The sequence below is a fragment of the Bison bison genome, unplaced genomic scaffold (assembly GCF_000754665.1).
Source record: "Bison bison bison isolate TAMUID 2011002044 unplaced genomic scaffold, Bison_UMD1.0 scf7180017864456, whole genome shotgun sequence".
Lineage (NCBI taxonomy): Eukaryota > Metazoa > Chordata > Mammalia > Artiodactyla > Bovidae > Bison > Bison bison.
The window spans coordinates 29,824,561-29,846,576 of record NW_011495018.1 but is presented as its reverse complement, the minus strand read 5'-3'; the positions used below and the strand labels follow the sequence as shown (position 1 = coordinate 29,846,576).

General features: G+C 46.3%; 1 protein-coding gene across 1 annotated transcript in view; it reads right to left on the bottom strand.

The window, feature by feature from the left end:
• PKD2L1 (polycystic kidney disease 2-like 1) overlaps window positions 1-21,794 on the bottom strand; it is a 74,901-nt gene extending 53,107 nt beyond the window's left edge. Inside the window, exons 1-3 of the mRNA XM_010859527.1 lie at window positions 21,517-21,794; window positions 20,579-20,680; window positions 4,872-5,003 (exon numbers count right to left, since the gene is read on the bottom strand). The gene's annotated coding sequence lies outside the window, so the exon portion shown is untranslated. The remainder of the gene's footprint in view (window positions 1-4,871; window positions 5,004-20,578; window positions 20,681-21,516) is intronic.
• Between the last annotated feature and the right edge of the window lie 222 nt (window positions 21,795-22,016).

The following is a 22,016-nucleotide window of genomic DNA, read 5'->3' as shown; positions in this document are numbered from 1 at the left end:
CAACTCTCACATCCATACATGACTACTGGAAAAACCATAGCCTTGACTAGATGAACCTTTGTTGGCAAAGTAATGCCTCTGCTTTTGAATATGCTATCTAGGTTGGTCATAACTTTCCTTCCAAGGAGTAAGCATCTTTTAATTTCATGGCTGCAGTCACCATCTGCAGTGATTTTGGAGCCCAGAAAAATAAAGTCTGACACTGTTTCCACTGTTTCCCCATCTATTTCCCATGAAGTGATGGGACCGGATGCCATGATCTTAGTTTTCTGAATGTTGAGCTTTAAGCCAACTTTTTCACTCTCCACTTTCACCTTCATCAGGAGGCTTTTGAGTTCCTCTTCACTTTCTGCCATAAGGGTGGTGTCATCTGCATATCTGAGGTTATTGATATTTCTCCCAGAAATCTTGATTCCAGCTTGTGTTTCTTCCAGTCCAGCGTTTCTCATGATGTACTCTGCATATAAGTTAAATAAGCAGGGTGACAATATACAGCCTTGATGTACTCCTTTTGCGGGCCTAGAGGAGCTATCCCACGTTGAAGGTCAGGAGGGGCAGCGATGAGGAGATACCCCTCGTCCAAGGTAAGGAGCAGCGGCTGTGCTTTGCTGGAGCAGCCGTGAAGAGATACCCCACACCCAAGGTAAGAGAAACCCAAGTAAGACGGTTGGTGTTGCAAGAGGGCATCAGAGGGCAGACACACTGAAACCATACTCACAGAAAACTAGTCAATCTAATCACACTAGGATCACAGCCTTGTCTAACTCAATGAAACTAAGCCATGCCCGTGGGACAACCCAAGACGGGCGGGTCATGGTGGAGAATCTGACAGAATGTGGTCCACTAGAGAAGGGAATGGCAAACCACTTCAGTATTCTTGCCTTGAGAACCCCATGAACAGTATGAAAAGCTTATCTTAGCCTCTGCTTAACGCTGGACCTAGAACAGTGAGCAGGAGCACAAAATGCAGCAGGAGCAATGGCAAGGCTGATTGGCTTTTTCCCCCTAATCTTAGGTTTCTGAATCAAAACCCTGGCAAGGACCCCCAGAGATCCTTGCCTGTGCCTAGCTCCAGCCCTGAGCAAGGGCCCCAGCTTGCCTACAGGCATGCGCTGTGGCTCAGAGCAGGGCGCGCCCTACAGGTGCAGATGCTTACCTCCTCCTTGCTGGCTGGAGTGGGGGCTGCCCTCTCTCCTGCTCTTGACTCCCTCTCTGGGCTATTCCACTGCTGTTCTGGCCTGAAGCCCACCCACCTTTGTGCTCAGTAAAACATCAGCCTGGTGGAAGTGAGCAGTCTTAGGTATCCCCACAAAGAGATCCTGAGTCCAGACAACCCAGGGCTGGGCTCAGCTCCTCGTGAGTGTACTTCAGCATCTGAGACAGCAGCTGTCCTACCCCCAGGGCCTGCTGCATGGCTCCTCCCACCCCAGCCCGGGACACTATGAAGGGAATGAACTCTCCATCTGAGCTGTAGCTGACTGGGCTGTAGCAACTCTGTGAGCTCTCACAGACAGAAGAGTTCCCCTCTTTGCATTTTACTGGTTAATGAGACACATTCCAAGGTGATGGTTTTCTTTGGGAAGACAAAAGATCAGGACTCGGGCCTGTACTGCCCATCTGCTCTGAAACCATCTGACAGCGAAGGAACAGGAGTTTCTACCTCTCACCCACAGGCTTTTCAAACAATTGCAAAAGGACCCTTGGCCTGCAAAACTGAGCTCTGGGACAGAGGCGATGGACAGGAAGCTAGAGTCCAAAGAAGTGGGGAGAGGAAATGGAGATGGTTTCTGATTCCTTTGGGTGATTTTATATCCTAAAGGAGGCTTATGATCAGCAGGGGTTTGGATGGACTCAAGGAGGTTCATCACATGACAGGTCCCAGGCCCCAGGGAGCTTAAGGCCAGGGATATGGGACCTGTCTTGGTCACCTACCTGGCCAACGTGTTTCCCTGCTCAGTCCTGAGCACTCCCCATGGAGTATAATCTATAAGGCCCACAGTGGGCACAGGTTATGCAACAGAGCTTGAGAAATTTTCTCAAAAGCCATTCTGCATTCTTAGGATGTTAAATCTTACTCAAGAAGTTGCAAATGTGGTAATAAAGTGGGATCTCCTGATGATTTCATGACCAGCAGTTCTCCATGCCCTCCAGCTCCTACTGGCACTTGACTTTGCTCTGTTAAAAAAAAGCAACTGATTTCAGGGGAGTCCTGTGGCTCAGACTGCCTCTTATTGGCTCAGCAAAACCCAAGGGGCTTGACCTTGAAACCAAAACTCCCGGGTTTAACTCTTGGCTGAAAAACACACTGATCAGATGGTTCTGGGCAACAATAAGAGTCCCTCTGCGGCTCTGTTTACCTATCCGCAAAGTGTTGATAATAAGGCCTGTCCTGCTAAACTTAAGGATTATTTTAGAACTGAAATAGAAGTCTTTATAATCTGTGCACTATAAAGCACACAACGAATTTAATAATCCTGGCATTACATCCACCCTAGTGCAGTTCAGACACAGCAGTTCATGGTTAAGATAGACACCTTCAGCCAGGACTCTGTTGTCATTGCCCCCTGAAGGACAAGTGGGGTCCAAGAACTCTCTGTGTCCACACCCATTCCACTTCAGCTGACACCAACAGAATGGAATGCTAGCATTTCACCTCAAAAGTATTATACAAGTAGTCTTTAAATGAAAGCACCTCTTAGAAGAGTTTTATAACCACATGACAAGCCTTGTTACTCATTCCAACCAAAAGTACCTCTTCGTCATGAAGCCTCTTAGCCACTTGGAGACTTGGTCCCGTTGCTTCAGTGAGACAAAAGTTTTGGTCACACGTTCTCCTCATGCAGTCAGCAGGAAGAGGGTTACCCATGCCTGCCACCAGCGCACCCCTTTTCACAGCCTCCCCATCCCAGTCAGCTTCTCCAGGGCTTCCGGGATCTGATAGGCCTTGACAAAGAGTTCAGAGGCATCAAAGTCTACAAGATGGAATCTTGTGGTCCATCTCCTTACAAGTTTTCCTTGGAAGTTCCTCTGAGATAGGACACTTTCCATACTTTAGAAAAAGGAATTCTAGGGTGATCCACAGTCCAGTTTCTACAGGGAGAAGCAAGCTGCAAACCACCTTCTGTACTCAACATAGTGACTCAACCTTTTTCACCCCAATAGACATAAACAGTAAGAAACCTTTTATAAGTAACAGTGGCTCACTATGGCAATGATTCTCAATGGAAGACGCTGGAAATCACTTATCTATAAGAAAGAAGCCTGGTATAAGAGCTTAACCTTCACTGATACACCACCACAGTCATCTGCCTGGTAAAAATACTGACATTTGAGTAGCCCAAGATTTCAACAACAAACATACATGGTGGATCAAGCAAAGCAAGCTGAGTGAGCTAAGCCAAAGGGACTCCTCCCCTGCCTTTTCCATGTAACAAACACCACAGCACTACACCAGGGGGCCTCCACGAGCCCCAGCTTCTCCATAATACATTAACGTGAACAAGTCAGTTCAGTTGGAAGGTCCAGGTATATGAAGTCCCGTAGCAGCTGTCCCAGCCCAGACAGCAAGAAAATAGCCTCTGTCTTATTTCATCAGACACCTCACAGAGAGGCTGGACGTGACCCCCCTCTTCATTAAAAGGACCCACGTTAGCCTTTTCATCCTTTCCTTTTACCTCCCTGATTTCAGAGTCCTTCTGGAATACATTTTGCATCTTCCATCTCTCTAAAAGGAATCCTTATGAATGAGACCCTCAGCTTCCCTCCCATTTCTAAAGGATCCCCCTGGACAGTGTTGTCCATCTGCCCATACCTTCTACAGAGGTTTAGACAGATGGAGGAAAGCAATCAAACCTAGGTGGTAAGAGACAGATGACACTATCTCCAAAAACAAGAGAGTTAGGACTTCCCTGGTGGACCAGTGGTTAAGACCCTGCATGCCACGCAGTTCAGCCAAAAAATAAAGAGGTTGTCACTTGACTAAGCCCTAGAAAATGGATCTGAGCTCACATGTCCTGACATAATGCATTAGCAGCTTCCTTTCTAGGCAGAGCTCCTGCTGTGGCAGGCAGGGTTCTTCAGCTGGTGCGTTAGTGGACTGTTAACCAGGCCACCTGCTGGAGGGGGTGGATTAGGGAAGGAAAGAGCTCCACCTGAGTAGGAGACATCAGGCTAGAAAGAGAGAGGAGGAGAGGAGAAAGAAAGGCATGAGAGGGCAAGGAGATGGAGGATAGAGAGGCTCGGGGAAGAGGACGTGAGAGAATGTGGTTCTTCTCCTCAGAGCCACTCACCACATTTCACATGAGGCACTTCGACTGACTGTCCCAAGCCTGGGAAGAGGCGAGACTGGATCCCCAGGGCAGGTCCCTCGGGGTTCACTCTTCCAGCATCACCTCAGGCTCTCAGGGCAGACATTCACCATACCTCCTTGTCCCTCCCTCTGAGAGCCCCATTAGAGAAGCCACATCTTTTTCCATCCTGAGTTCTCATTCTAATCATAATTCACTCCACAGATGTTTACTGAAATAGCAAAGGCGAGCCTTAGGGCCACCTGCCCCATGAAATTTAGACTCTGGTGAGGAAGATAAACATCAAACAAATATACAGATAATTGATGGTTTATCATCATAAAAAGTACTGCAAGGGAGAAGCAACAGGTGCTTTGTGGCTCTGCAGCAGGAGATCCAACGTTCTGAGGTCAGTGAGGAATGGAATGATGATTTCTATCTCTCTGCCCGCTTCTTGTCCCTGCAGCGCACTACAGTTTCTGAGAGGCAGACATGTTTTACTGATAGTACGCATAAGGAAACAGACCAAGTTAAAAGACCAAACGAGAAGAAAGTTACAACACTGCAAGAAATATTAAAACTTACAGTCATCTTTGTCCCTCATGGTCACTGGAATGGGAGCTGAGCTAAGCTTGAATTACTCATGCCTTAGCTTCTTTCCAAAAACAGGGAATCCAACCACTTTTTCACTCCTGAAATTGGTTATCTCTTCAAAAGCTGAAAAAGAGACAAATGAATAAAAGAGCTAGAGTAACTGGTGAAACTACAAATTGATTAAAATTTCCTGAGGTGATGGTTATAAAGCTGTATACTTATTGCCAAACTCAGTAAGTGGTACACATTAAATAAATACAGCTTTTTGTATGGCAATCACACCTCAATAAAGGTCAATCGTTTTTCAAAATTTTTTTTAAAAAACTTCCTGAACAGGAATTTAGAACCAAGAACTTTCTTTTCTTTTGTTCCACTGGCCCTGTTATCTCAAATCGAGAAATCTACCTTGGTATCTCTATCAGCGTGATTGATAACAGTTATTAATTTTTTAAAAAGCTGGAAAAGAGGAAGCCCAAATATCCAACAATAGAAAAAAGATCAAATAAATTAAGACACATTCACATTATGGATTGTTGTGCAGAAATTAGCAATATTTTTGAATAACATTTAATGTTGTAAGAAAAAGCTCATGTATGTTATGTTAAAACTTCTGGCATATACATGTACAGAATTCAAATTTTCTCTGTATATACTTAGATATATGCATCAAAAAAAAGGACTAATATTGAAAAATAAAAATATTTAGTAATGGCAGCTCTGGATGGTGTGATTATAGATGCTTATTGTTTTGCTAATTTTTTCTACAATGATTATGAGTACTTTCGTACTCGGAAAAAATAATAATTTTCCTTGCCAGGGAAATCTCATGGACAGAGAAGCCTGGCAGGCTACAGTCCATTGGGTCGCAAAGAATCGGACACGACTGAAGCGACTGAGCACAGCACAATAAGGTATCAGTTCAGTTCAGTTCAGTTCAGACGCTCAGTCGTGTCCGACTGTCTGCGACCTCATGAATTGCAGCACTCCAGGCCTCCATGTCCATCTCCAGCTCCCGGAGTTCACTCAGACTCACGTCCATCGAGTCAGTGATGCCATCCAGCCATCTCATCCTCTGTCGTCCCCTTCTCCTCCTGCCCCCAGTCCCTCCCAGCATCAAAGTCTTTTCCAATGAGTCAACTCTTCGCATGAGGCGGCCAAAGTATTGGAGCTTCAGCTTCAGCATCAGTCCTTCTAGTTACCACTGAACCACAATGTCAGATACTTTACTGTGTATTAATATGATCTCAGTTAACTCTCATACAATTAGCTTTTCATTATCTCTATTTTACAGGTGGAAGAAAACCGAGGATCAGAGAGAGAACTTAACGGTGGCGTCAGGCTTCCAAATGGGGTCTGATGACAGTGGTAATGACTTCCTGCATGTCACCCTGCAGGGGCAGCAGTGTGTACGAAGCCAGGCAGGTGGGAAGTTGAAAGTAAGTCTCTTTTGGAAGAACAAGCCCACTTTGGCTGGAGTATAGAAAGGGAGCCTGGAAAGAGGGCTGGGAGAAAATATGGAAGGCCTTATATACCAGCCATTTTATTTATTAGGCAACAGAAAGACAAACAAAGCATCTGAACAGAGTAACTACATTAAAGCTATATTTTATGGAAAACAGTCTGACAACAGGATAGGTTGGTTTGGGGAGAGACTGGAAGCAAGCAAATCAGTTGGAAAATTACTGTGTTAGCTCAGGGACAGATAATGAAAGTATGAATTTCATTCGGTGAAATAAGATTAGAAAGGAAAGGAAAGATTTATGAGAAGTCTCTTAGGTGGCATCTGCTGGGATTACAATGCACCTGAAGGAATGTGAGGTACAAGGGAGAGAAATCAGAGGCAGATCTAAGGTCTCAAACCCGGACAACTGGAAGAGTGGTGATGTTATTACAAGGTGGGTAGGGAGATGGAGCAAAAGAGGAGTGAGTTTCAGTAGGAAGGTGATGAATTTGGCTTTAAGTATATTTGAGCCTAGTGTTAAGATGACGAAATACGAGAGGCTGTTGAACAATTTGGGCTGAAGTTTAAGAGGGCAATAAAGACTACAGACAGTAATATGGGGATTGTGTGGCTAGAAGTTTATTGGAGCCACAGGAACAGTTAAGATTGCCAAAGGATTAGACTGAATAAAGAAAGAAAAGAACTTGAGTTGGAGGATGGAAGAGGAGCCAAAAGGGAGAAAGAGTCATTAGAGACAGGAGGAGGACCAGAGATTTTTCAAGACACGAAAGTCAGAGGAGGAGTGTTTGAAGAAGTGGGCGCTGATGGATGGTATCAAATGGTGTTAAAAGGTCAAGAATTCCGATAAAAGCTTCTGGATGTTTAGACTAGAATCTCTCAGGAGACCTTGAAAAGTGAGGAGGCTAGAGATGCCTGATTTGGAGGAGCAGGGGTGGAAAGGTTAAAGAGTGGGTGGCAAGGCAATGAATGAAGTGGCTCCATTTAACTGCACATGTAAATTTACTAAGTATCTGAGTGCCTGCTGGGTGAGCTTCTTGCACATCTGCTTGGGGATGTCCCAAGAAACCGAAGGAAATGGCAACCCACTCCAGTGTTCGTGCCTGGAGAATCCCAGGGATGGCGGAGCCTGGTGGGCTGCCGTCTATGGGGTTGCCACGGACAACGACTAATCGACTTAGCAGCAGCAGCAAGAAACCAAAACCAACCATCCTCATCTTCATGTTCTAAAAGCTTCAGTTCATAATATCTGAAACAAACCCAACATTGTAAATCAACTATCCTCCAAATTAAAATTAAAATTCTTCTATTTTTTCCTTTTAAAAATAAAAATTATTTTAAATAAAATAGAAGTTTCAGTTCATTCCAACGCCTCTTCTGGTGCTGAATTTTAAAAACAGCTTTATTGAGATATAATTCACAGATTATACAGTTTACCCATTTAAGTATACAAGCTAGTGATTTTTAGTATCTATACAGATGTCCAACCGTGGTGCTGACTTTAAAGGATAAACATTTGAATCTGGAATTCAATTCTTATAATTTATGCTGTAAATGAGGGAGCCGCTGCTGCTGCTAAGTCGCTTCAGTCGTATCCAACTCTGTGCGACCCCATAGACGGCAGCCCACCAGGCTCCCTCGTCCCTGGGATTCTCCAGGCAAGAACACTGGAGTGGGTTGCCATTTCCTTCTCCAATGCATGAAAGTGAAAAGTGAAAGTGAAGTCACTCACTTGTGTCCGACTTTTAGCGACCCCATGGACTGCAGCCTACCAGGCTCCTCCATCCATGGGATTTTCCAGTCAAGAGTACTGGAATGGGGTGCCTTTGCCTTCTCCGAAATGAGGGAGAGGGGATCCCAAGGCCCAGAATAGATTCTTCACTCCCACCTTCTTGAGCAGAATCACAGAGCAGAGTGGGAAGGCACAATGGTGCTTTGCCTAAAATGTCCACCAGGTGGTAGCAGTACCCTTGCCCAGTTTGAAAGGCTGTGTACTCAGAGAGTCTCCAACCTAGGGACTGTTTCTCTCCTGCTCCTTCCTGTTACTTATTCTTTTCTGCTTGGTAACTCTGCTAACAAGTCCTAACCCACGGGGATTTATCATTCTGGAGGCTTGGTAGCTTTTTGTGTTAATCTGTGTCCTCTGAGAAGCAGAAGCCAAGAATAAAGCTTGTGAGGGGTTTTAGTGTGGGAAACACTTGCAAGTGAAAGTAGGGAGTGCGCCTAGAAATGCTAGGAGAGTTGTCAGACTAGAATGTCAGTCTGACCCCAAATGAAGAAGAGAGAGTAGGAAAGTTGGTGTGGAGCCTCCTGCAGTATAGTTAGTCTCAGAAACGTTGGCCAAGACCTTCAGGGAGCCCAAACAAACCACCAGGAGAATTCTGTGTCTTCCAGGAAGAAGCCTGCCTTAGTATCCCTGCTAAGCTCGATTATTGGCTGGGCTGCTCACCTATAAGTGCCCCAGGTGGAGGCTCTTGGTCAATTATCCCACCAGTAGATGGAAATCTGTAAGGCCTGTTTTCATGGCCTCCACACCTTCTTTTGGAAAAGGAACAGCCTCGGCCCTCAGGTACAAAATGAAGCAGGGCAAAGGCTAAGAGAATTCTGCCAAGAGAACACACTGGTTATAGCAAACACTCTCTTCCAACAACACAAGAGATGACTCTACACATGGACATTGTCAGATGGTCAATACTGAAATCCGACTGAATATATTCTTTGCAGCCAAAGATGGATAAACTCTATACAGTCAGCAAAAACAAGACCTGGAGCTGACTGTGGCTTAGGTAATGAGCTCCTTATTGCAAAATTCAGGCTTAAATTGAAGAAAGTAGGGTAAAACACTACATCATTCAGGTATGACCTAAATCAAATCCCTCATGATTATAGAGTGGAGGTGATGAATAGATTCAAGGGGATTAGATCTGGTAGACAGACTCCCTGAAGAACTATGGGCAGAGGTTCATAACATTGTACAGGAGGGGGTGACCAAAACTACCCCCAAGGGAAAAAAATGCAAGAAGGCAAAATGGTTGTCTGAGGAGGCCTTACCAATAGCTGAGAAAAGAAGAGACGCGAAAGGCAAAGGAGAAAGGGAAAGATATATCCAACTGAATGCAGAGTTCCAGAGAATATCAGGGAGAAATAAAAAAGCCTTAAGTGAACGATGCAAAGAAATATAGTAAAACAATAGAATAGGAAAAACTGGAGATCTCTTCAAGAAAATTAGAGATGCCAAGGGAACATTTCATGCAAAGATGGACATAATAAAGGACAGAAATGGCAAGAAGAGAACAGAAGCAGAAGAAATTAAGAAGAGGTGGCAAGAATACACAGAAGAACTATACAAAAAAAATATTAATGATCCAGATAACCATGATGGTGTCGTCATTCACCTAGAGCCAGATATCCTGGAGTGTGAAGTCAAGTGGGCCTTAGGAAGCATTACCACAAACAAAGCTAGTGGAGGTGATGGAATTCCAGCTGAGCTATGTCAAATCCTAAAAGATGATGCTGTTAAAGTGCTGCACTTAATATGCCAGGAAACTTGGAAAACTCAGCAGTGGCCACAGAACTGGAAAAGATCAGTTTTCATTCCAATTCCAAAGAGAGGCAATGCCAAAGAATGTTCAAACTATAGGACACCTGCACTCATTTCACATGCTACCAAGGTAATGTTTAAAATCCTTCAAGCGAGGTTTCAACAGTATGTGAACTGAGAACTTCCAGATGTACAAGCTGGATTTATAAAAGGCAGAGAAACAAACCTGAGATCAAATTGCCAACATTCATTGGATCATTAAAAAAGCAAGAGAATTCCAGAAAAACATCTTCTTCATTGACTACATGAAAGTCTTTGACTGTATGGATCACAACAAACTGTAGAAAATTCTTAAAGAAATGGGAATACCAGACCACCTTACCTGTCTCCTAAGAAACCTGTATGCAGGTCAAGAAGCAACAATTAGAACCTGACATTGAACAACAGACTGGTTCCACGTTGGCAAAGTAGAACACCAAGGTTGTATATTGTCACCCTGCTTATTTAAATTCTATGCAGAATTCAACATGCAAAATGCGGGCTGGATGAATCCCAAACTGGAATTAAGATTGCCAGGAGAAATATTAACAATCTCAGATATGCAGATGATACCACTCTAACAGCAGAAAGCCAAGAGGAAGTAAAGAGCCTCTTGATGAAGGTAAAAAGAGGTGAGTGAAAAAACTGACTTAAAACTCAACATTCAAAAAACTAAGATCATGGCATCCAGTCCCATCACTTCATGGCAAATAGAAGGGGAAAAAGTGGAAACAGTGGCAGATTTTATTTTCTTGGGCTCCAAAATCACTGCAGATGGTGATTGCAGCCATGAAATTAAAAGATGCTTACTCCTTGGAAGGAAAACTATGACCAACCTAGACAGCATATTAAAAAGCAGAGATATCACTTTGTCACCAAAGTCAGTCTAGTCAAAGCTATGGTTTTTCCATTAGTCATGTATGGATGTGAGAGTTGAACCATAAAGAAGGCTGAGTACCGAAGAACTGATACTATCCAATTGTGGTGCTTGAGAAGACTCTTGAGAGTCTCATGGACAGCTAGGAGACCAAACCAGTCAATCCTAAAGGAAATCAACCCTGAATATTCATTAGAAAGACTGATGTTGAAGGTGAAGCTCCAATATTTTGGCCACCTGATGCAAAGAGCTGACTTATGGGAAAAGACCCTGATGCTGGGAAAGATTGAAGGCAGGAGGAGAAGGGGACGACAGAGGATGAGATGGTTGGATGGCATCACCGACTCAATGGATATGAGTTTAAGCAAACTCCAGGAGATAGTGAAAGACAGGGAAACCTGGTGTGTTGCAATCCATGGGGTCGCAAATTGTCGCAACTTAGAGACTGAACAACAGCCCCCAGTAGTCTCCACCAAGGGCCATCTGTGTTCCCCACCTCTGAGGGGGGCAGTTCAATCCCCACTTCACACCTCTTGTGCTGACTTCACGCCCCACTCCCCAACCCCTCCCCCAGTGACCATCTCCTCCCACGTGCTGCATGCTGCATCCAATTCTCCACTTTCCTGGATGAATCCAAGTACTATACCCTCCCAAGAAAGCCCTACCTTTTCGAGGCCCCTGCCTTTGGCACCTTCTTGCTTATAAGCTCTCGAAAACTGAAGGAGGTAATGGGATTAACTGGGTATTGGCTTCAGCCCTGACCCACAGGCCCAGGTGCCAGTCTGGCCCAGCAGGAGACAGGTTGACCAGCACCAGGGCCCATCCCTTTCTCGGGGTCCTGCTGTCTCAGATGACCCTCCCCTGGCACCAGAGTTGTCAGTATGTTCTGGCCTCTGCCAAGGCCAAGTACATAACAGGGCAGCCATAGCTTTGCCAAGTGGTCCAGAGGGCCAGGTAGCTCTTGGGGGCCAGGAAGAAGTTGGCATTTGCCCACAGAAAGCAGAAGTTTGGGGAGAAGGGTGTTAGGGAAGAAGACTTGTGGGTGCCCAGCGTGACAGGGACTTACCACGTCAGTCGCCTTCGAGGGCTGCCCTGAGTGCTGAGGGTTTACTGTGCTCGGACCTCTGGGCTTTGCCCTTCTCTCCCCTGGCTGGTCCTTAGCTGAAAGACAGGCTTGGCAGGAATGGGCTGAATACAGTTGGCTCTCTGGGGTGCTGCTTCAAAGAAGCACATGGGGAAAGCAAGGATTCTACAAGAACATGTCTGGGCCAGGTCACATTGCAAACGCAGAGTGCCTTATGGAAATGGGAGGAAGTAACTTGGGAGTTTAAAAGGGAATCCAGGCAACCCCAGGCATGGGAGCAGCAGAGAATGGCCTGGCAATCTACCCCAATTGCATCATTTACACCTAGATGACAAAGAGGAAGCTGAGGGCAAGTGTGGGATTTCCCCTCTTTCCTCTTGGGCAGAGAGAGATGGAGAAGAAAGGTGGAGATGGGGAATGAAATGAAAGGAAGACACCTCCAGGTGATGTGGAAGGTGGTGGTGGTGGGGTGGGCTTCCAGACTGTAACCTGCCCAGGGGCCCGGACCTTAGTTCCAGGGTTGATGGAACCAGGACGGGGGCAATGGGACTAGCAAGACTCCTTTCCACTCCCCACTCAGCACATTTGTTCCATGCTTGGAATGAACTCCTTGCTAGACAAATCTATGAAGTATCTACCCACCCCTAGGCAAAGGGAACTGATATGTCCCCCCCACATTACCCCTACCCTAATAGCCCCAGACTGATACAGCTTTCTGAGCCTTGTAACATAGTCTAACTATATCAATAAATATTAGTAGTTTGTCAAAGCACCCAGGCCAGTGCACAGGAATAGACACTCAAAAAATTGCTAAATGAGTTTGTCTCAGGCCCATTCTCTCCTCTAACCAGTTCTGGGGGCGCTTTGGGTAGGAGCCTCCCCTGAACCCATTCCCCATTTAACATGGTACGTTTATACCCTGCTGTCATTAGATGTTATCCTGCCCAGCTGGCTACTGGACTTTGTCCTGTTTCCTTTGGAAAGCTGTGAGCTCCCCGGGGGCAGCTTCGGAGCCTTGGCTGCATTCTCCATCACCTCCCCGCTGCCCACCACCACCCCTGCACAAAAGAGAACTAAGAGTCCACGGAGCACTGTGAAGGCTCAGTCAACACGCAATCCTCAGGTGGATACACGGGCTCAGAGGGAGTGGCTGCGGGGAGGAGGCACCAAGGGAAGCCTGACTTGGGACACAGACAGCTGCCCTCTGGCCCGTGCAGCCCTGCTGTACCCGGCTCAACTGCTGTGTCAGTGCAAAGCGGGGTGACATCAGCTGTGGAAGAGGTTACTATCAGGCAAAGGGAAGGGCAGGGGAGAGCAGGCCAACCGCCTGTGGAGGCCAGAGGCTGGATCAGCTGGGGAGAGGGTGCCTCATGGGGGCTGGGTTCGGGTAGGGGCCTGCAGGGAACAACAAGGAGGGAGGGAGAGATGCAAAAGAGAGGTGCTGAGGGCATGGAATGGTTAAGGCCTCTAACCTTCCACCTGTAGGACAGAGGGAACATTGATTTGGAATTCTGGAAGACAATGAGACTCCCCTTAGCCACTATACGAAGCAAGCGGGGCACACCTCTCTCTGACCACAAAAGCAAGGCTGGGGCATGCCCTCTCTTCTCCATTCAGCTCAGAACAGAGTCAGGGCAAGAAAGGCTTTCCTTCCAGCTCAGGTATTTGTTATTGGAGACCCTGGGCCTGTCCTTCTTTCTGCCCACCACAGATGAAATGCTCAGGTATGGGACACCTTCCCTGGCTGGGGTAAGAGCCCTGGTGAAAAGTCAGGCCACCACAGAAACTGCCAGCCTGGCCCCAGTCCCATGATCTGTCCCTGGGTGTCACCTCCCCAGGGTGTCAGTGAGATCACCAGCCTGGACCTGGTCCTAATAAGACCTTTGTCCCCAAGTCTCGCATGCACAGACTGTTAGCCCCTGGTCCCACACTCTTCCCATTAACTGCGCCCAGTAGCATTCACTCTGATCTGCAGACATAGGCCCAGTCCCCAGAGACAGGTAGGAATTACTTGGTAGAGGCGCCAGACCTGCCCCACCCACTGGGGACACACAGCGGCACGTGGCTGTATGTGCGTTCACACAGGCACGCACACACACACACTGCTGTTCTAGGCCTGACAGGGCACAATCTGGGGAAGGAGGGATCCGGCGAGGTAGACCACGCAGTCAAACGGGGAGCTGGCTGGAAAAGTGCCCCAACCTCTCCTCAACTAGGGTCACACAGCACAAGACCTCACACCATCTCTCTGGCCTGGGTCCTTGGAGGAGTGTGTTTCAGGTCCTAATCAGCAGAGTGTCAGTTTTGTGTCTCTCTTCCTCTTCTGAGCCTCTAAACTTGTCAACTGCCCTTCTCCACATCCATCCCAGTGGTACCTTGAGACTCAACACTGCCACCTCCTCCAGGAAGTCTCCCTTGATTCTCCCAAGCTGGTCTGGTATGTGCCTCTCCCTGGAGTCCATAGCACCCTGTGCTAAACACCATCACCCAGAGTTATAAGGATCTCCACTACTATGGTGAGTTGTCCAAGGTCAGGATCTCTTTATAACTTAAGCACTTACCACTGTGCCTGGGACCATGTGGCACTCCATACTCACTGAATGAGAGAGCTGATATATTTATGGAAGTGCAGGGTCTCTACCCCTTGTTTTACTCAATCTCCCCTAGAAGCCAGTGGGTGCCCAGAATACAGACCAGCCTGGTCCCCACTCCTCTGGGCAGGAGCACCGATGCTAGCTCTCCTGGCTGTCTGCTGTCTGTGACTCAGCTTGGACCATGAGACAGGAAGGAGCCCATAGCCCATGAGGGTCCTGCCTCTTGTCTCTGCACAGAGAACAGGCCGGGGACAACCTAAGGCCAGATGTGGGTGCTGACTTCCAGCTGTTCTCCACATTGCCAGGTCCCACGGAAAATCTTGAGGTCCGGAGGTGATGACAGTCTGTACAGCTCTGGCCTCTTGCCCTGATGTCACAAGGCCATGGGCAGTATGGAAGGACAGTGACGTGGGGCTGGCTAGATCACACCTTGTCTCAATGTGCTTGTTTGAGCAAGCAGACACTTTAATCTCAGGATCTGAGGGGCTGAAGAGAAGCCTTGGGTACCTGTCAGTCATGGGGGAGGAAATGAGTCTAATTACTATCACCATCGGGTAGGACGTTAGGTCAAGGAAATGAATTCTCTCTACTTGTGCGTGTGTGTGCTGTCGTGTGCGATTCTTTGTGACCCCATGGCCTGGAGCCCTCCAGGCTCCTCTGTGCATGGGATTCTCCAGGCAAGAATACCGGAGTGGGTTGCCACTGGGTGCCATTTCCTCCTCCAGGGGATCTTCCTGATGCAGGGAATAAACTTGCGTCTCCTGCATCGGCAGGTGGATTCTTTACCATTAGTGCCACCTGGGAAGCCCTTCTCTTCACTTATGTACATCCAAAGTTTGGCTTAGATCTGTGGGAAAGCAGGAGGAAGAAGGAAGTAAGGAAGAACAGATCGGGGGGATTTGGGGCAGGAGACAGGCCTGAGGTCCCTGAGCACCTATGAGGGTCGCAGCCAGTCCTTCTGTAAACCTAGCCTCCCCAGGTTCAGATATTATCGATGTTACTGGCTTCTCCATACAGGGAGCCCCGAGGGCAAAAGGAAGAGATTGTCGAGTGGGTTGTCCAGGTCGCATGAAGATCTGTGAACATACTCCCCCACCCCCATTTGACATTTGACTGGGACAGTCACAGATCCTCAAGGGAAGTGTTACCCAAGGACCAGCCCCCACCACTAGGCTGCCACTCCATCTCCCTCTTTCCTTTTGCAGCCTAATGTGCCATGATCCCAGACATGTGTCCTCAAGCCCTGTCTTCCTAAACAACTCAAGGGAAGGGAAAAGGGAGACCCAAACTGTCCAGTACGGGGGCCTTTCTGTGACTCAAGCAAGTATTCATGAGAATCATGTGATTTCCTGGGATACAGGTCACATGTGTACAGAAAGCCACTCACATGGGCCCTCATCCTTTCCCCAAACCCCTGGAAGACCAGAGCTAGGTATTTATTAACTTCCCTCCTATGAGAGAAGTATATGATAACTGAAGATGGCTTGCCTCCATTTTGCAGAGGAGAAACTGAGGGACAAAGCTTTAAAAGAGCAAGTTGGAGATGAAGCTGGGACCAGAGTTGGAAGTGAAAGGAACCGGTTCTGGAATCTTGCTATTTTCCATATTCTTAAGTGTCGGCTTATTTCCCAAACGGGGTTGTCTACTGTGTCACCCCACTGCCTACTACACAAAGGGAAAGAAAGCTGAAACCTACTATGCTGTGATGTGGTCAGCTACAACGCAACAGGGAGCCAGTATCCTAACACCCAGGACGCCAGGGTCTTCAGAACAAGGATTCTGGAGGCTTCACCCTGGATCCAGAAAGCAGAGAGACACTCATAAACCGACTCAATCACTGGCATGCAACGTACAGCCCCTACATTTCAAAACCTTTGCCCTGGCCACGTAGAATCCACAAAGGGACTGTCCTGACAATGTGGCAGCTGGTTCTGTAGCCAAGAATGACTCACAGTCACAGGGGGTGAAAAATGGAGAAGGAACCTTGCCTCACAAGTCTGCTTCTTCCTGAAAGTTTGGGCTTGGGCCACTCTCCCCACCCCAACACCTGAAGGACTCCCCTTCCAGGAGGATCATGGCCTCCTACGGAAGCCTACTGGCCTCCCACTGGGCTGCTTAGCGTGGGACACCCAAAGCCAGGCTTGGAGAGGCCAGGTCACTAAAGATAGGCCTTCACACAAGGGGAAGAGCTGATGCCAGGCTGAGAAGCACCTCTATGTCCCAGAAGTATCTCTCTCTCTCCTGATAGTGACCTGCTTGCCTGTGTGGGGTCATATTCTTTCTTGTCATGTGGGTGGGGAAAATCTTTGCCTTCTCAGCTGTGGGAAGAGGTGGGAAAGTCCTCTGAACTGTCCTCCCTTTTCTTAAGAATCCCTGTAAGTCAGAGGTCAGGTAAATGCAGGAGCACAAGTATAGGGGAGAGTTCAGCTGCCAGCTCCTGAAAGGAAGTAAAATGAGAGAAGAGCAAGGCCACAAAACCTCCTCACCTCTAGCAGAGGTCAAGAAAGGACAGAGGCCAGGTGAAGAGACTCAGCAGTTCTGGCGAGTTCTGCCCGTAGGCTGTCCCTTGCAACTACCTGCAGCCTAGAAATGAACCTCACCCAGTAGTGATCGTCTACTCTGGGTCCAGCCCAGAAACACTCAGGACAGCAAGTCCTGAGTACACATTTGTATCTCAAAGGGGAGCCAGAAAAGTCATAGCTAAGTGGGAACCCAGTCCAGAAATAGGCACAAATATTGAAGCAGCAGACTATTAGGGCCAGCAAACTGTAATTTAAAAAAAAAAAAAAAGACATGAGCTTTGGGCTCCTCTTGAGCACAGATCATGCCCAGAATCTCCAAAGTTTCTGCATTTCATAGAACAATTTGCTCTAAATTCCCTTATTCTTTCCCCCCCCCTCTGCACTTGCTATTAAATATATGTTAATTGTCTCTCCCATCAGAATGTAAACTCCATGAAGGCAAGAATGGGGAGCTTTATCACCAGTGTTTCCAACTCCTAGAACAGAGCCTGCTGTAGAGTAGGGGTTCAATGAATATTTTATTGTCTTCTCACACTACACATTAGTTTTTCCTCTTACTAGACTTCATAAAAAGGAAATCAGTCACTATGTTACTTTTGGTGTCTAGCTTTTGGTGAGCATGTTTTTTTTTAAAGAATCATCCATGTTGTTGCATGTGTTTATAGTTCATTCTTTTCATACACTGTTTATCCATTCTCCTCCTGGAGCAACTTTGGGGATGTTTCCCATTTGAGGCTATAATGTATGAAGCTATAATGAATTTTCTTGTACGAGTCTTTTTGTGGACATATGTTTTCATTTCACTTGAGGACAGTTCCAGGAGTGGAATTACTGGATCTTCGGATGGGAGTATTCAGAATTTTAAGAAACTGCCAAACTGTTTTCAAAGTATTTGTACTGTTTCATGCTTCCACCAGCAGTGTTTGAGGGTTTCAGAGATTTCACATGGTCACCAACATTTAGCGTGTTCTCAGCCCTTATAGGGATTCCCTGGTTGCTCAGTGGTAAAGAATCCGCCTGCCAAAGCAGGAGACAAGGGTTTGATCCCTGGGTCTGGAAGATCCTGTGGAGAAGGAAATGACAACCCACTCCAGTATTCTTGCTTGGGAAATCCCATGGACAGAGGACCCTGGTGGGTTGTACCCCATGGATCACAAGGAGTCAGACTCAGCTTAGTTACCAAATGACAGCAACAAATTTACTTTATTGTTTATTTACAATAAATTTCCTTATTATGTTTATTTACAACAACATAAATTACTTTATGTTTCTACAGATCTCACTATTCTGGACAGTTCATATATGTGGTATCATGTGGCTCTTTGTTGAGTGGTTTCTTGCCCTTAGCATATTTTCAAGATTCATTTATGTCATGGTATGTACCAGTACTTCATTCTTTTTTTTTAAATGCTGAATAATATTCCTCTGTAAAACATTCTGCCTCTTATTTATCCATTAGTCAGTCAATGGGTGTTTAGGTTGTCTCCATTTTTTTTTTTTTTGGCTGTTATGAATATCTGTATAGACGTTTATCTGTGCACATATATTTTTATTTATCTTGGGGATATACCTGGGAGTGAAATTCTGGACCATATGGTAACTCCATGTTTAATCTTTTGAGGAGCTACCAAACTTTTTCAAAAGTGGCTGCACCATTTTCCATTACCGATAGCAAGGCTTCAATGTACCCATATCCTCACCACTTTTTATGTTTCATTGAATATAGCCATCCTAATGGGCATCAAGTATCTCATCTTGGTTTTGACATGCATTTTGCTAGTGGCTACCAATGCTGAGCAACTTTTCCTATGCTTATAGGTCATTTGCGATTCTTTGGAGCAGTACCTATTTTTAATGGGGTTTTTATTACCGAGTTGTAAGAGTTACTAGTACGTTCTAGATATGAATTCCTTTTCTGATATATGATATGCAAACATTTTCTCCCATTCTGTGGGTTGTGATTTCACTTTCTGGATAATAAGCCCTGAAGTATAAAAGGTTTAATTTTGATGAAGTTCCATTTGTCTATTTTTTTCCTTTGTTGCCTATGCTTTAGGTGTCATATCTAAGGCTAGTGCTTTCAGCAATTTTTCATGTGTTTATTGGCTATTTTTATACCTCCTTTTGTGAAATCTTATATCAGTTTTCTGAGTTATCTTTTTATGTGCTGTGATATATGTTCTCATTCACTGTCTTATCCGTTTGTTTTCTTAATAGTTCCTTTTGGTATCAGAAAATGTTAACTTTCTTGAGTCTATTTTATCCATTTCCCCACCCCATGGTTCTTGCTTTTTTGTATCCTGTCCAAACAACCTTTGCCTACCTCAAGGTCACAAACATCTTTTCCTCTGTTCTATATAGAAACTTTATAGTTGTAGGTTTACATTTAGCTCTCAAATTAATTTTTTGTGTGTGTGGAATGAGCTAGAGGTTGAGGTTCATTTAACCTATATGGTTATCCAGTTGTCCCAGCAATACTTGTTAAAAGAGACTTTCCCTCTCACATTGTACTGACCTGGGACCATTGTAAAAAGTCAGTTAACATGTGTTGGTGGGTTTCTAAAATTTCTAATTTGTTGACCTATTTGTCTCTATTTTCCTAATACCACACTCTCTTGAATACTCTAGGCTTATGGTAAGTCCTAATTAAAATATTTTTACTCCTTCAACTTTGTTCTTTTTCTCCAAGATAATTTTTGGCTACTCTTGACCCTTTGCGTTTCCACTTAAATTTTAGAGTCAGCTTGTCTATTTCCTCAAAGAAATCTGTTGGATTTTTATAGGGATTAAATTAATCCATAGATCAACATCAGTCCAGAAACTGCCATGGTACCCGGCACCCCTTTTCACAAAGCAAGATTTATAGGTCCAGTCTTCACCTCCCAAGCATATTTTGTGCTTTCTTATTATGCATTAAAACACCTATCATCTTAATCAATGTATACATGCAACTGAATACAAATATTGATCATATACTTATTTATAACTTCTAATTTGCCACTGACCTAATACTTCTTGATATCAAAGTTCATGCTGGGATTTCCCTGCCAGTACAGTGGTTAAGACTGCACTTCCAATGTAGGGGGCACGTCTGATCCCTGGTCAGGGCACTAAGGTCCCTTATGACCGGAAAAAAAAAAAAAAAAAGCTCATGCTTTCCTCATAATATTACTCCTACCACATAGCCACATTTCATGGGTTGTGGCAAGCTACTTTTAAAGTAGTGAGAGTTTTAAAGTAGTGGGTGACACATTCATAGCCATGTGATATGCCCCAGATGTACTTCAGGGAGGAAGCCCAAGCTAGGGAACCATTCACCTTTCTACTATAGGTATCAACAGTGAGATGGGCTCTGGCCATTCCTCTCCTCCCCCAAAACTCTCTCCTTATCCAGACCTTCCATAAACTCCTAGAGATTCCCCCACAGGGTAGCATCTTGTCTTTAGAGAGGAATAAAACATTCCTGATTCTCCATTTATGTCTTGGCAGGCCCCCTTTCCTTTCTCTTGCAGAAAATGAATGACCTAGCACCTAGCTTACATAGTAATGGCAGCATTAAGTGATACCAGCAGTCATACCTACCTGAGTCTAAGTGAGGAGGAGGGCAGTTTCTAGAGAACTCTGATGTTTCAGGCTCGTTCCCTGATGAAGTCCAGGGTCTGGAGGAAATAGGCTCAGACATACCTAGTCAGTTAAAGGGAAAGAAATTTGGTCTCAATGGTAGAGCCACTTTTGGCCACAATTGAGGGTACACCCTCAAAGCAACCCTGACTCTTCTGCCTTGAAGAATAGCTCTATAGATGGCAGAGGAATTAAGCCAATTAGACATTGCAGGAGAGCCTGGAGAGGAGCAACACCTGCCCAGACTTCTCTCCCACATACATGCTGAGGGCTTCTGAGCCGTGATGAGACAGCTGTCTGTATCTAAAAACATCTAGTCTCATTCAAAACTTTTGCACTGGACAGTGAGTCAGGACTGGAATGGAGGTGGATGGTGACCGGCCAGGAGGCTGTGGCCTTCTAGGGAGCTCCTTAATCATCCTCCCAGGCAATCCCAGGTGCCTCTCTTCCAGAAGCTAGTTGTTGGCACAAAACTCCTCACTTTCTTCTCTTCCCAAATGGATGGTATTTGGGGAGACAGGGGTGTGGTTGGAGCCCGGGAGAATGCACAGCCTGCCTGGTTCCCAGCTTATCCCCATGGTAAGGCTCCCACAGCCCCCGGAAAAGGCAAGACTGTGAGCCACAACAGTGAGGTCAGAACATCTCAGGGACCAGGGATTCTGAGCAGGGATTAAGACCTGGGCTCCATCATTACATTTCTGGACTCAGCTACTAGCTCCATCATTGATTGGCTGCTGTGACCATAAAGCAAGTTATTTAATTTCTCCATAGCTCACTTCTCTCATCTTTTAAAAGGGAATAAATGACTACCTACCTCACAGGGCCACAAGTAAGTATCAAATGAAATGATTCTTGTGGATTGGCTTGCAATACCTTTTGGCTACTCTTGCTGCACTTACAAGTACTTTCTCCTGCTTCTGAGTGAAAGCACGTCTGTCCTTTCTCCACGAAATGGCCTTTCCCAACGAAGGCAATTCCAAAACAACGACCCGACGTTCTAATCTCCAAAACATCCCGCACACCTTCTGTTGGCATGGGCACAGGGATAGCACAGCTCACTGGTGCCTGGCGGTGAACATTTCCTTTCGGCGTGACCATTGGCTGAACCTCTTACGCGCGTGCAGATCTACACATCAGTGCATCTACTTGTGTGTGCGCGGCCTCCAGCTCGCCTGCAGGAGGGGAGACCCGCAAACCTGTTCAGCAGTCCCGGGTTAGCGCTGCGCCGCTGGTGGGCGGGGCGGGGCCATTGTTCCGCGGCGGACCGAACCGTCCCCCGCCCCCTACCCCGCATCCCCGGCGCGCTCGGCACAGAGGGAGGCGGGGCTTGGCCGGGAGCGCGGCCCCGGGCCCGGGTTTGAGGACACGTCTCCCCTCCTACGCGTCTAGACGAGCGGGA